The sequence below is a fragment of the Globicephala melas genome, chromosome 18 (assembly GCF_963455315.2).
Source record: "Globicephala melas chromosome 18, mGloMel1.2, whole genome shotgun sequence".
Classification (NCBI taxonomy): Eukaryota; Metazoa; Chordata; class Mammalia; order Artiodactyla; family Delphinidae; genus Globicephala; species Globicephala melas.
In genome coordinates this window covers 14666689-14680862 of record NC_083331.1, presented here as the reverse complement: position 1 = coordinate 14680862, position 14174 = coordinate 14666689, and the positions used below count along the sequence as shown (strand labels likewise).

The following is a 14174-nucleotide window of genomic DNA, read 5'->3' as shown; positions in this document are numbered from 1 at the left end:
AGCACGGATCCAGCCTGAAGAGTCGCAGAATGAAAATACCGGCTGCCGTCTGTTGAGCGTTTTCTGTGGGCCTGGCTTTGTCTTACATATATTAAGTCAATTCCTGACAACAACCGTTTAGGGCAGGTGAGGAAAGAGGTCGAGGCTGTTAAAATAGTTTGCACAAGGCTGCCCGGTTAATAAGCAGCAGAGCCAGATTGTAAGTTGCCAGAGGCCATGTTCCTAAGAGCTGTATTGCACAGTCTTTCTGGAGAAAAGGGGCCTGTTATTTGCCGAACACATACTGTGTGTGGGACTCACTTAACTGAACATTCGTGACATTTCCGAGGGCGGCCAGAGCTCTGCAAGCGCTCACAGGCCAAGCACGCTTGTCAGATGCACCAGAGCCTGAATGGATGCAGGGATGCTGGGATGTTGATTCCCTTAGCCTTCCTGGTGGCTGGGCAGGGACTTGTCACCTCTAGCTATGGCATCCTAGTCAGTGTACCCCAGTGTGCTCACAGTTTAGGGCACAGACGGCCCTGGTCTCTATTTCCTGCCTCCGTAAGCTACTGATGCTGCGTGGATGGCAGCTGTTCCAGCTTAAGGCGATCGGGGATGGCGTTTTGCATTTCCATCCTCCGACCACTTTCAAGTGGGAGCTCGGTTCCCCGCCCAGTCCTCTGAATCCAGTCAGTTGGGCTGGTAGGTTGGTGCTGAGAGGAAGCCCCATCTGCTGGAACAGGAGTCAGGGCTCTTGAGCCCCTCACGGTTCATTTGCCGTGCCCCGGACTCACTCTGCACACGTTCTATCCGTTGGGGTTTCGGTTGAAGACACCCTTCTTCACTTCCTCTCCTAAACACTGTCATGTCTTGTGTCGCATGCGTGCAGCACGGCTGCTCCAGCATTGGCCACGTGTCACGGGTGGTCCCTGGCCCCTCGGTGTGAAGATGGGCTGCAGGGACAGGTCCTTAATCAACGTGCAGTTTCCATTTGCCTTTTAATAAGTGACTATTGGGGCCAATTCTATTATTTTAACAAACCATTTTCTTTTTCTTGTGCGTGGTTCATCAGAAACAGGAAGTCAAAAGGTATGAACACTCTTCCTGTGAATCAGCAGAGAAACCCTCCTCATTTGTGCCCATGAACATGCCACAGGGGGCCACCAGATGCGCTACTATAAGAAAGGAAGGTAGCAAGCGGGACCCTGGGGTAGTCAGCAGGCAGGAATGCCAGGGTGGGACAGCTGTGCCTGTTGACCTTGGGAGCTAAGCCTGGGAGGCAGCGCCCACTGTGAGCTGAAGTAGCAGGGGCGGCGGGGACAAGGGCCGGGACAGGCGGCTCGCTCCAGGGCTGTTACAAATAAGGTGACAGGCCAGTGCTGACAAGCACATGATGCCTTCCAGTAGCCGTCAAACTGGAATGACGGTCCTGGGCCTTACGAGAGGGCTGGCTGGGTGGGGGGAAGCGGCAGGGGGACGGGCTGGGGAGAACGCGTGTAGGAGAAGGGGCTCCTTTCAGCGCCTTGTGCTGCATCCAACACACAAACACTGTTGTTGCACACTCACTCGGCCTCGGGGACTCTGTCCATCGCTGAGTCACACAGGTCACGGATTCGTGATTAGCTCATATTTTGATATTAACCAGTGGGTCAGGAGTATCAAGGAAGAGGGGTCGATATGGTTTCAGGTCACATCCCGTGATGTCACTGGGGTTGAAAGACAGTCCTTTCTTGGCTGTTCGGGTGGCTGCTTGCCAGAGGGGAGGTATTGGGCAGGCTCTTGTCCAAACAGGCTGGTTGGTGTGCCTTTGGTAGCGGCCACCTGCCTGCATCTTCCCAGGGAAGAGGTGGGATGAGTGAGATCATGAAAAGAGAGTGTTTGAAGACCTGGAAACTAAAGGCCTTCTATACGTAGGAGCTACTCTGCCACTACCCCCAGTCCAAAATAAACAGCCTTTTCTGCCGCTGTGGACGGGCACTGAGAAAGCATGACAGCATTGGTGCCCAGACTTGTCTAATCACTCACATCCCCCGCCAGCTTCCACCTGGAGCCCGTGCTCATGCCAGGCTTTGAGCATCTCTTTCTGCAAAGCCGTGGCTTAGGTATCAATTCCCCTCAGCATCACTGACTCTGATGCTCTGAGCCAGTTATCTGGGATCAGACCGCCTCCGCTGATGTCATTTGTGTCCATTGGCCTTGCTCACCTTCATTCTTTCATCAAGATTGTATCTAGCTCCTATTATGTAGCATGCACTGTGGGCTGAGTTGGGGATACAGGGACGAAAGCATAGGATCTGTGTCCCGCAGTTGCTTCAAGGCCAGTGAGAGAGAATGGCGTATAATCCAATCAGATACAGGTGACCCAATGGTAATCGTGATTAGAGATGGGATGCCATCCCTTGAGAGACATCCAGGTAAGTAGCTTGTTTCATGTGCTGCCATATCTAATGGTTACTGAGCCTAAACTCCCTTTCTGTAACTTTGAGTCATTTATCCAGGTTCTTCCCTCTGGAACCACAAAGAGCAAATTACACTCCTCATCCATAATGATGGAACTTTGGATATGTAAGCTTCTCTTCCAAGGCTAATAGTCTCATGACATGGAGTCTAGACCTGTCCCTGTTTTAATTGCTATCTTCTGGGTATATTCTAATTTCTCAATGTCTTTATTGAAGTGGTAAAGCCAGAACCCAATACAATATTATGGGTTTAGCTGGAGAGAAATGTCAGAAAGACAAATAAATGAGGAATAATTATTTTAAAAAATAATAAAAGAAAAAGGAGCCAGGCAATGTGTGTGTGTGTGTTTAATGCACGGGGTAGAGAGAGAGAGAATTTATTTTTAATTTTCCATAATGCAAAGTCAGTTCAAAGACTTTTTAGCACAGCATAATTGATTTTGACTTAGATTGTAACTTACATTTCCATTCTCTGGTCTGTTTATGTTAAAGTTCAATTAGGAAAGCTTGATGGAAACATCTGACCTGGGCAGGTACTATGGCTGTCAGCCCCTCAAGTCAGTCTTGACCTCGTTAGGCAGGGCCTCAGCACCCTGGGTGATCCTCCATTTCCAAGTAACTTCCTAATCTAGTCACACACATGGTTTTCTCTCTGTGTCAAAGCTGTAACCAAACCCTGCTCTCCTGCAGGCAGCCAGGGAGAAGGCTCGCCCGGGAAACGCCAGGGACGGGCATTTCACTTACAGTCTCTGTGAATCGTCCACAACCCGAGGAGTTACTCCTTCCCTGTTCCGAGAAGTACAGCCTGTGTGACCGCACATGGCACGTGGCCGCAGATCGCCTGTGATGTCTGCCTCTAGAACACAACCCAAGAAACCTGTTTCTAATCTAGGGAAACTGTCAGTGTCGGAATTTACCTGTCATAGATACATTAGTACTTGGCATCTGTTCCAGCTGTATATCTCACAGGATCCCTTGCAGCTAGGGTTATGGATACAAATCAGGGTTCCCCAGTTAGAGGCACTCATGGAAGATTTGAAATGCAGAACTCTGATAAAAGGTCAGATTTCTGCAGCTTTGGCCAATGTTGCTGGCAAGCAAGGTCTTAAAGATGCTGCACTTCTCTATAGCAAAATTCTCTTGTATAATTGTCAGCTCATGTGAGTAGAGAGGCAATTGTAGCAGCATGCTGACAGTTTCCAGAATCCACAGCTCTGGGGCTGTGCTCTGGAGCTCAGCCATCCCCGGGGCAGCCTGCCGGCTCTCCACCTTCTGTTTGGGGTGGAGGGAGCAGTTCCCCTTGTGGATTGGGTCAGCAGTATAGTGCCAGGGGTCATTCCCGAGGCCTCAGCCTACAGCCTCATCCTTCCAGCCCCTCGAACGATTTTGTGAGCACTGAATTCCCTGTATTAAACCCCTTTCTGTTTAAAATAGCTACAGTACTTTCTGTTTCCTGAAACTGAGCCCTGACAGGTACAGTGTGCAAAGGTAGTGTCTGCAAGGTGATTTTCACTCTTTTGCCTTACTTCAAAAGTGTCTTGTGGTTGCTTTCAGAGAGCACTGCACTGGAACTTGAGTTTTAGTCCGTGTCTGTGGCTTGTCACCTATGCCCATGACCTTGAACGAGTCACTCAGCTCTCAAGTCCTTTTCCTTATCTATCAAATTAGGCAAATCATACCTGCTTTGCATATGTGAGCCTCAGTGGAGAGAATGAACCTGAAAATGGGCTTCAAGCAATGAAACATGACTGGCATGTTTTCTCCTCAATCTAATATCCCCCCCAATAAAACCCAATCTCCGCTTTTCACCAAGTCTCAGTTAGAAAATGTTGTCTCTTCATCATAAAGAGAGAAATAATATCAGATGTCCTGCCTCACATTTTGTCTAGGATTCCCTGTGACTATTTGCAAACCAGATGCTCTGAGACTCTGGAGAGAGAGTTGACATTTATGCAATAATTTCTAAATGAATAAGTGTAAAATTGGTGAAAGCAAAGGACCTTCTAAAGTCAGGCCACTATCAAGATAGACAGTAACATCATCTAGCATGTGAGCTCAGTGTTTTACAAGAAAGTCCTATGGAAAAAGAAGACAGTTTCTGAAGTCAAATCATACCAGGTTGGTGGCGGACCAGGCATCCCCTTTCAGATAGCTGTTGAATGTCTACCATGTGCAAGGCTTTCTGTTAGGCATTGGGCCCTATGCTAGATGTGAAAATAAGTACACTTGGGAAAATATTACTGTCTGTAAATTATGTATCAGTGAGCCTCACTAAATTAGAAGAAAGACACAGAACTAAATATAATGGTTACTCATTTTCCATTCTGAACAAAACTTGTTTGCCGCGTAAAACAGACCCACTGCACAGCACGCTGTAATTCCCTCCTCTGTACAGATAATTGCTCTTTGCCACACCCACGCCTGTCCTCACTCCACTGTTGCTTCTCGTGGGAATCCTTGCCCATCTCGCCTATCCGATTCTCAGCTCAGAAGCCCCCTACTCTGAGATGATTTTCTTTTTCTTTTTTTTAAAAAAAACACTGGAGATTCTTTTTTTTTAATTTTATTTAATTTTGGCTGCGCTGGGTCTTCATCGCTGCACACCAGCTTTCTCTTCGTTGCGGTGCATGGGCTTCTCATTGCAGTGGCTTCTCTTGTAGTGGAGCATGGGCTCAAGGTGCACGGGCTTCAGTAGCTGCAGCACTCGGGCTCAGTAGTTGCAGTACACGGGCCCTAGAATGTGCGGGCTTCGGTAGCTGTGGTGCGCGGGCTCAGTAGTTGTGGCCCACGGGCTTAGTTGCTCTGCAGCATGTGGGATCTTCCTGGACCAGGGATTGAAGCCGTGGCAGGCGGATTCTTAACCACTGCGCCACCAGGGAAGTCCCTGACAAGGTTTTCGTAACTCTCTAAATCTAAATTAATCCCTCTCTGCTGTCCTAATTACTCCTATATGTTAACTCTAGCATACATCATTTTTCTATCTCATATGAATTCCTGTTTTAATTATTTTGTCAGTTTTTAGTTATTTTGATCTGTAAGTATCATATCTTTGTATACTTTCTGGAAACTGGCACAGTGTAGCGCTGGTAGTAAACCAAGTTTGCTGAATTCAGTTTTGGGTGGATCCTACATACCTTTTACTGAATTGAATAGTTGAAAGGAGATAGACAGGAAACAGATACTGGTGAGGCCTCAGGGAGTCTTTCCTATTATTTCCTGTTTTCTCCTTAGCTACTGCCTGCCTACTCTCCCCACGTGAGCAAGTGTCCACCCATCTTGTTAGAAGTGGATGATATATGGTAGCAGGCTGGGGGCATTAGAACAATAGGAGATAATGCCACCTTTTTAGCTTTCATTGTAATTCTTTGTAGTGCCAGATACATGAAATTTCAGGGAGAAGAAATGTGTAAAATTTATTCAAATCCTGATTAAACCAAATAAATGAAATGCATCGGCGTGTCCTGTAAGCCCTTGCCCTGTGCACATTACAGAATGACTATTTTAAGGGATGTACCTTTCCCGTCAAATTCAGAAAGAGGGTGAGAAGAACCATAGACAGACAGGAAAAAGAAACATCAAAGAAAGTGTAGATGCCGTGCAACTGCTTGCGGGACGAAGTGAAATCTTAGGAGTCGTTAAAAATATATATTAATGCTGTTAACAAAAATGACACGCCTACATTTGTGTACAGTTGTAAAGGGTCTAGTTTTATTTTTCTTACATGTATTATCTCATTAGACCTTCACAATAACCCTATGAGGTCGATAGGACACAAGTTTCATATAAGGAAATGGATTTAGTCCAACAGTGTGTCTCTTTGACCCCTTTGAACAGAGCAGATTTCGTTATAGACGATTTAGGGAAATACGCCTACCTGAAAACTTTATTAGCTGCCAGTTTGCTTTAAGATGTCACACTACACCGCTAACGAGCTTAATACCCATGAGAAGTTTACCAGTCAGGGTCAGAATCATCTAGGGTTACCCTGAAGCAGACAGAAAAACAAAATGATTTTCTTTGAATTGGGGGCTTTGCTTTATGGGTTACAATATAGGCATGAGCATGGTCTTGAAGCATTTACTTAAGATCAAAGTCTGGTCAAAGCAAAAGATGTTAAAATGATTCTAGACATCTGTCTTTCTCTCTCCCTTGCAGTATATATCCACACCAGTAGACACAGAGCTGGAAGACGGGGTGCAGATCAGAACTGCTCTGGATTGGTTGCAGGTAAGTGAGGATCAAACCCTATCTACTTTCAGCTCTCTGTCCAACTGGTGTGATGCCACCTAGAAATCAGCCAGAACATGTGATCTGAGGAAAAAGATTAGTAAACAACTCTCTTTGGTTTTGAATAATTCATTCTGCCTCATTTATTCTGCTGTTGATTCCTTCTAATGTATTTTTTATGTCAGTTATTGTATTCTTCAACTCTGTTTGGTTGTTCTTTATATTTTCTAACTCTTTGCTAAAAACTTCTTGTAACTTCTCAATCTGTGCATCTGTTCTTTTCCCAAGTTCTTGGATCATCTTTACGATCATTACCCTGAATTCTTTCTCTAGTAGAGAACCTATCTCCACTTCATTTAGTTGTTCTTCTGGGTCTTTGGTTTTGCATAGAGACATGAAAAATAGAAAAGTATTTAAAATACAGCTGACTTTTTTCAAGTTAGACATTCATTTGTTTAGCTAAGAAAATATCACTGTGCTATAACCTCAGGACGCACAGATAACACGGTTCTCATACTTGGGGAACCCACAAGCTAAGCAAAAGCACAGGGACATGAATGGTAGGAATGATTTGCTAAAATGGTCAGTGACTCATAAAATATGTGTAAAAGTTCTAATTAAGATGGGAGAGAGAGGACAGGGCGGATACAAGAGATACTCAGGAGGTGAGACCGACAGGGCACGATGACTGGGTGGAGGGATGTGAGGAAGAGGCAGAACGAGGAGGAGAGAATGACTTCTAAGGATCAGTCACGGAAGAAGGAGGTTTGGTGCTGCCATGACGATGTATATAATGCAGGAAATGGTCAGCTCTGGGGTGAAAAGGAGCCTACAGTTCATCCAAGCAGAACTGCTTAGAAAGCAGCTATGATTCAGAACTAAGGTCTAGGAGAGCTGGATACAGTCCTGAGAGGTACAGGTGAAGCCACAGCGCTCAGAGAAAGAAGCAGAGAAATTGATGAAGGATTCAATACGGGATGGCCCGAGGGGTAAAAGGAGAAGAGCAGACATCATCACAGCAAGTAGAAGTCAGGCGTTCAAGAAATAGGTCATGTCAATGTCAAACGCTGCAGAACTGTCCCATAAGGATGAAGCAGATTTAGCATTTAAGTCATTAAGATGACTTTAGGGGAGGTAGTTCCAAAAGCACTGTGGATGTAGGCCATCTATTAATAGGTGAGGAAAGTGTGGTAGGCAGAGTAATGGTTCCCCAAAGACGTATCTGCCCTAATCCCTGGAACCTGTGAATATCGCGCCCTGGATGGCTGAGAGCTTTAGCAGTTGGGACCTAAGGTAGGGATCTTGAGTTGGGGAGATTATCCAGATGGCTGGGTGATTACCCCGACGACGAGGACTCTAATCACGTGGAGTCCTTATAAGTGAGAGAGGAGGCAGGAAGAGTCAGCCAGAGAGATAGGGTGGGACCACTCAACCCACGCTTGCTGGCTGTGAAGATGGAGGAAGGGGCCGTGAGCCAGGGACCAGGGAACGTGATGATCTCTGGAAGCTGGAAACGGTTCTCACTGTACAGCTGGGAAGAAAATGGAGCTCCTGGTCTTACAACTGCAAGGAATTCTGCCCACAACCTGAATGCAGAAGATACGGATTCTCTTCCAGAGCCCCCGGAATGGAGCACAGCCTGCCGACACCTTGCCTTTGGTCTGCGGAGACCCATCCCAGACTTCTGACCTAAAAAAACCACAAGATAACAAATTGGTGGTATTTTAGCTGCTGTTTGCTGGTAATTTGTTACAGCACGAATAGGAAACTAATGTGGAGGGGTTCACATCTAGAGTGATGGCAATAATGAAAAAGGCAGCTACTTGTTGAAGATGTTTGAAGGTTAAAAATATAAGATTATGAAGCTTGGAAATATGTTACTAGGACAAATTTTTTAAATTTTAAACATTTATTCTTAATTAAATTCATAATAAAAAATCTTTAAATTATTATTAGTGAACACTCATGTTGGAATTTCAAATCATATAAAAAAATGAACATTAAATTAAAAGTCACCCTACTCACTATTATAATTACATTCAATATTATAATTGTGTTCATTATTTTTCTAGACTTCAGGTGGCTAGACTTCTTGATGTGCATGTGTGTGTAGAGGGGTACATACCTAAGATCATACTACACACGTTAATAGGATGAATTTCGGAGTCACTTTTTCTTTGGAGTAGGAGGTAGGATGGTTGGAATCAGAGTCACATGCAGACCTTTGACACTAACTACATCCTTTCAGCTCTGCACTGGATGAGGTTGATTGATACGTACGATCCCTGTATTTGCTGCAGGGACGATGATACATCCTGTCCCTGCTTTGGACTTTATTTATTTATTTATACATGACCTTATTCTTCAGAGCAGTTTTAGGTTCACAGCCAAACCGAGTAGAAGGCACAGAGACTTCCCATTGTCCCCCTCCCCCCGACATGCACAGTCCCTCCCCCCACCATCAACATCCTGCTCCAGAGTGGCTCAACGTTACAACCTACCTGGATGCTTGGTTATCACCCAAGGTCCACTGTTTACATTAGGGTTCGCTCTTGGTCTACTACGTCTTTGAACCTCAAAGTAGAGAGATCCCGCCAGCAACCTTTTGGTAACTTGGTTCCCTGCTGTCGTCACTCCACAGCCCGTCGGAGCCCGCCCCGTGGCTTCCCAGCAGTGGGCACTTGCAGCCCAGGATACCTTTGCTCCGTCTCCTTCCATGTCTCCCGCTCAGCAGCCCGGCTGTTACAGTAAGAGCTTAGTGTGTGCCCTGGCACTGTTGTGGTATCATTTAGACGATTGCATGCTGGGCTGACACAAGTCAGAGGCGGCTCACACGTTAAGGGTTCCTCGCTATCAGCTTGCTGGCGATTTCGGTCAACGGAACGGTGGTAAACCTCAGCCGTTCCGCTGAGACACGAGCCTATTTCCGCTCTTTCCTCATCCAGTCCTCTTCCCTCCTGTTCTGTCCTCTAGAAATGCTGTCTCTCTATGTTGTTTGAAGCCAGTGAGTAGCCGGGCGGCTTTTTCAGTCTCGCCTAACCCCCTGCGAACATAGAAATATCAACTGGTGAAGACATTGTTATTGCCTTTCAAATGAGAAAGTCCCGGGCAGTAGTCACGGCCAGGGCGTTTTAAAACATCTCTTTTATAATTATATACATTTCACGTACTTTTAGATTTCTGTGCGTATTGCAGTTGTTTCCGTTATACTCATTTGGTTTTGAAAGCAAGTTTCTAGAAGCAAGGTCTAGACACATTTAATGCTTATTTAGTATGCCTTAAATACAGCATCCAGCGGCACACCACTGACTTCGCATTAGCGCTGGTGAAGGGCTGCAGATCTAAACAAGGCCTCCTTTTGCCTTTTCTGCATCCATCCCTATGTTTCTTCCCCAGGTGTCCTATGGAGCTAAGCATTTCTTTATGCTCATGATTCTATCCAATTACTAGACACATCACAGAGTGCTCCAGACTGATAATAACCAGTAATAAACAGTAATGCTTCTCAGAACGACCTTTAGTCCAGTTCTCTCTCACAGGTGCTCTGGGGGCCAAGCAGGTCTCCACTGACATATGCATGGTTTCAGGGGGCACGTGCATGCTCTCCTCCCCCCACCCCCAGAAAGGCCCAGACTCAGCCTATAGCCTTAGCCCTGGAAGAATTGCCTTTATTCCAAAGAGGTACAATTATGAGGAAAAAGTTGTGGGAGGAGATCACATTCTGGGAGCTGCTTACCCATCAAGCTACTCTCGTGTTGGTGTGTATCCTTCCCATTTTAGCTGTCCTGGGTCTCCTGACCCTAGGCAGTGGCTGGGTCAGTTTTTCTTACCATGCCCGTCTGGGAATACAGGTACTGAATGATACGGGTAAATTTACAGCTAATCCATTGCCTGCATTTGCTCTGAATCTTTAGGACCGAATCCTACTTATCCCTCCTCCTACAAAGTTGTCTTCTTACCAGCAACACTATTGCACCTCTCCTCCTTGGAGTTCTCTGATGGTTTTCTGATGTTCGAGGACAGGAAAGATGTATTCGTGTATGGATTCAGCAGCTAGCTTTATGAAGTACTGGGAAACAGGAATTTTACCAGGCAGTGAGGATGCTTAGTTGAGTGAGACACTGTTTCTATGCTCAAGAAGCTCACCGTCTGTGACTTATTTTTAATATGTGTTGCCCTGTGTTTGGGTCATTTGGCCGATACGCATCAAAGGTCTCATTGGGTGGTCCATGCGAGAGGAGCGGCTGATGCAAGCTAGAACCAAGTTGAATGTCAGGGCCCACACCTACCTCCTTCAGAGCATCAGAGGGCATCTTGGACACACGTAGAGTCTTCATCTGGGCTGCATGAGAGGAAGCCAGACAGGCCTTTGTCACCCTCTCCCTTGACCTGTGGGTACCTTATAGTCCTCCGTGAGGGCCTCTGGAGAGGTGAGAGATCTGATGGACACCTGAGTCTCAGAGTAGCTGTGATTCTGTCGACGTTGCTGTGATGGCCAGGGATAGGCACATCTTGAAACACGATCTAAAATGTGAAGTATGGATATTTTCAGCATTAAAGACACATACCTTTGCTTTGTATTCCATGCGTAGAGTAATCTAATTCAACACCACCCGTTACTAACTTGGATACCAAGACTAATCTAAATAACCCCTTCCTTTCTTATATATGACACTGTGTCAGTGATATAAAAGCTCTGCAGACATATCATATGTATGAAAACAAATGTTTACATTTATTGAAATAACTTTTCTATTTGTAAACTTAGCAGATTTGTTATGGGATGTCACCCACAAGGGAAGGGGTATTTGTGAGGAATTCTAGGTCAGTTGGTGTGCCTCCGAGCGTTGTCGATACATCGGTTGTGATGATGGTGAGGAAGAGAGGAGGGATGTTGCAGAGGGGAGCAGTTGGGAGATGTCTAGGATGGATGGTCCGGTGCTCACGTTCGGTGGAGTACACGGTGCCAGGGCTGGGTTGCAGGAGTCTGCGGGTGAGTTTTGAGAAAGCTGGGTGCTGGTCTTTGGCACAAATTCCTGACGGAACAGGTAGGAATGGGTGCTTCACGCCATCCAAGGACATCTGATTTGTCGTCTTTGGATTCTGCTTCAGTGTAGACAGAGCAGTGGTGGCGGGTTTTGTTTCATCTTGCACCGCTAAAGTACCTCAGAAAATGGGTAGCTGGTTTCCACCAACTTCGCTTTGGAGAAGTTGATCTCCCGGCTGGGCTGTGGCCGGCCGGCAGCCTGTGGCCTCAGGGCAGCCACTCCTGAGGGCACGCTCTCTGCGGACCTTCCATCTCACGTCCTGTAGACACAGAGCGCTTCAGCCAGTAGACCCATGACTGCGTCCTCCTGGGTCTGAGGCCTTCTTGGCTCAGAAAGCTTCCTGGGTTTGCTGACATCACCCTCGTGTGTAGGAGGACTGGCCTGGCCGCTGAGAACGTACATGGAAGTGGATGAAGTCTATGAAGAAAAAGGAAAATACCTCAGCCAGACACGCCTTCGACGGCCATTGTTCCACCCTTGGAATCTGTGGAGAGGAAGAGGTGACCGGGGAGACATTTCCTAAGCATAGATGAGAAAGAGGCTGGTGAGACCAGAATTCGTCAGGAGGACACGAAAGGCAGTGCTCTCCCACCAAATAGGGTGATTCTGGGGAAAAGATGTGATGACAGGAGCCTAACAACTAGGAATTTCAAAACAAAACAAAGTGCTGTTATCACTCCCTTCCCAGCTGTGGGTGCCTAGACTCCAGGGCTCTGCTGCTCTCCACACGTGACGTGCCGGGCACGTGCGCTCTTCAGCAATGTCCCAATATCCTCTCTCAGTGACGGGTTCCAGGGCCGCACATTCCTCCGTCTGGAAAACTTTCCTCACGTCTAACCCAGATCTCTCCTGCTGCAGCTGAAGTTCATTGCCTCGTCCTCAGTTCCGGAGGCGATGGAAAAGAACCTGTCACCATTTCCTCCTTAAGAATTCTTCAGACGCCTGATGGCTTCAAAACACAGCTTATTTTCCCTTGGTTGTTCAGAACCTGTCTCTGAATTGGTCGATTCTGGAGCGTCCTGATCAGATCTTTCTGTTCAAGGGGAACGAGCTTTAATTCCCAAGCAAAGTAAAAGAGCAGAAACAGGCACCCCTGTCCTGGTTTGTCAAGGAAAACCCTTTGCCCTGGACTCTGGTTTTCCTGCACAGAATGCAGCATGCTGGTTAAAGAGCGTTTTGTTTCCTTTTTATGGAACCCATTGTGTGTTGCATCAAAGAGAATGAGCGCTTCACGCAGCTGCAGTTGTCAGAGTATCAAACTTCCCAGGCGGGTCCCGGGGGCTCTCAGAAAGAGGGGTAAAGCTGCCCCACTGAGAGGTGTGTTCCTTGTGTGTGTGTGTGTGTGTGTGTGTGGGCGGAACACTGGGGCTGGGCCCACCATGCCCTTCTTCCCACCTTGAAGCCCTCACTGCCTCTTTCAGGCTCGAGAAGCTGTCCTCACGGCGACGCTCACACGCCAAGGAACCGCATAATTGTTGGCAAAGTCTGGGGGCCAGTAAGCCAGACTGGGCGGAGAGAGCATTCCATTATTATAACACAATGCCATAATAGGATGCGAAATTCTTTTCACATTCCTTCTTACACAATAAGGATCTTAAAACTGGACTTTTCCACTGAAAAGGAGGTAGAATCAGCCCTCGGTTGTGTTCCTGCAATCGAAGTTAGCTTATTCATCTTGGGGGCTCCCGTGTGGGCCTGGCTCATGTCAGCCCAGAACCTTCTCCTGCAGGCCTGCCCTGTGGGCTCCGAACCTGGCAGCCGACGCCACTCTTGGGAACGTGGCCCTGCTTGGAAGGCTGAGCTCATTTTTCTTGCCCCAGCACCAGAGGGCCTTGGAGCGCAAAGCCAAAGCAAGTCCGAGCCCAGGCCTCCTAGGAAGACTTGGGCTCGCAGTGTCTGGAAAGCCGCCGTGCACACACTGGTCTGTGAGTTAAGCACTCGTCTCCTCACCTCACCCACCGTGAGGCGTTGGTGTGATGCTCCCCCAGGCCTGGCGGGGACAGGGTGTCCTCCTTCCTCTGCTGCTCTCCCTGGGCCTAGCGGGGCCCGGTGCGTCCCTTGTCAGCGCTGTTGACAGGCTGACTCACAGATCCGGCACAGACGCTGGAACCCAGCAACCTGGATGCTATTTCTAGCTTGGCTCAGGTTCCCTGGCTCTGCTTTCCTACCATGCAACTGGGAGGACAAGTCATCTGGCGGCGCTGGGCTAGGCGGCCGATTTGGGGTGGACACCAGGAGACATGGGACTTTTTCTTTATAGAAGTGTAGAAAATGAGTTTCACAGTCCTGGTGACGCGGTCCATCCCAAGTGCAGTCTCTGACTTTGGCAATGGTAGGCAATGAAATCGATTCAGGAAATCTCTGAATCTCTGGAGAGTTCCAATCCATCTCTGAGAGTGAATTCTCACTCTTAATTCATTGTTGTACTTATTTGTGGAGCATCCATTATTTAGAATAT

At 47.2% G+C, this 14174-nt stretch overlaps 1 long non-coding RNA gene across 1 annotated transcript in view; it reads left to right on the top strand.

The window, feature by feature from the left end:
- The first annotated feature begins 2256 nt into the window (after positions 1–2256).
- LOC132593862 (uncharacterized) overlaps positions 2257–14174 on the top strand; it is a 155041-nt gene continuing 143123 nt past the window's right edge. Inside the window, exons 1-2 of the long non-coding RNA XR_009559824.1 lie at positions 2257–2396; positions 6597–6668. This is a non-coding gene — a long non-coding RNA (uncharacterized lncRNA). The remainder of the gene's footprint in view (positions 2397–6596; positions 6669–14174) is intronic.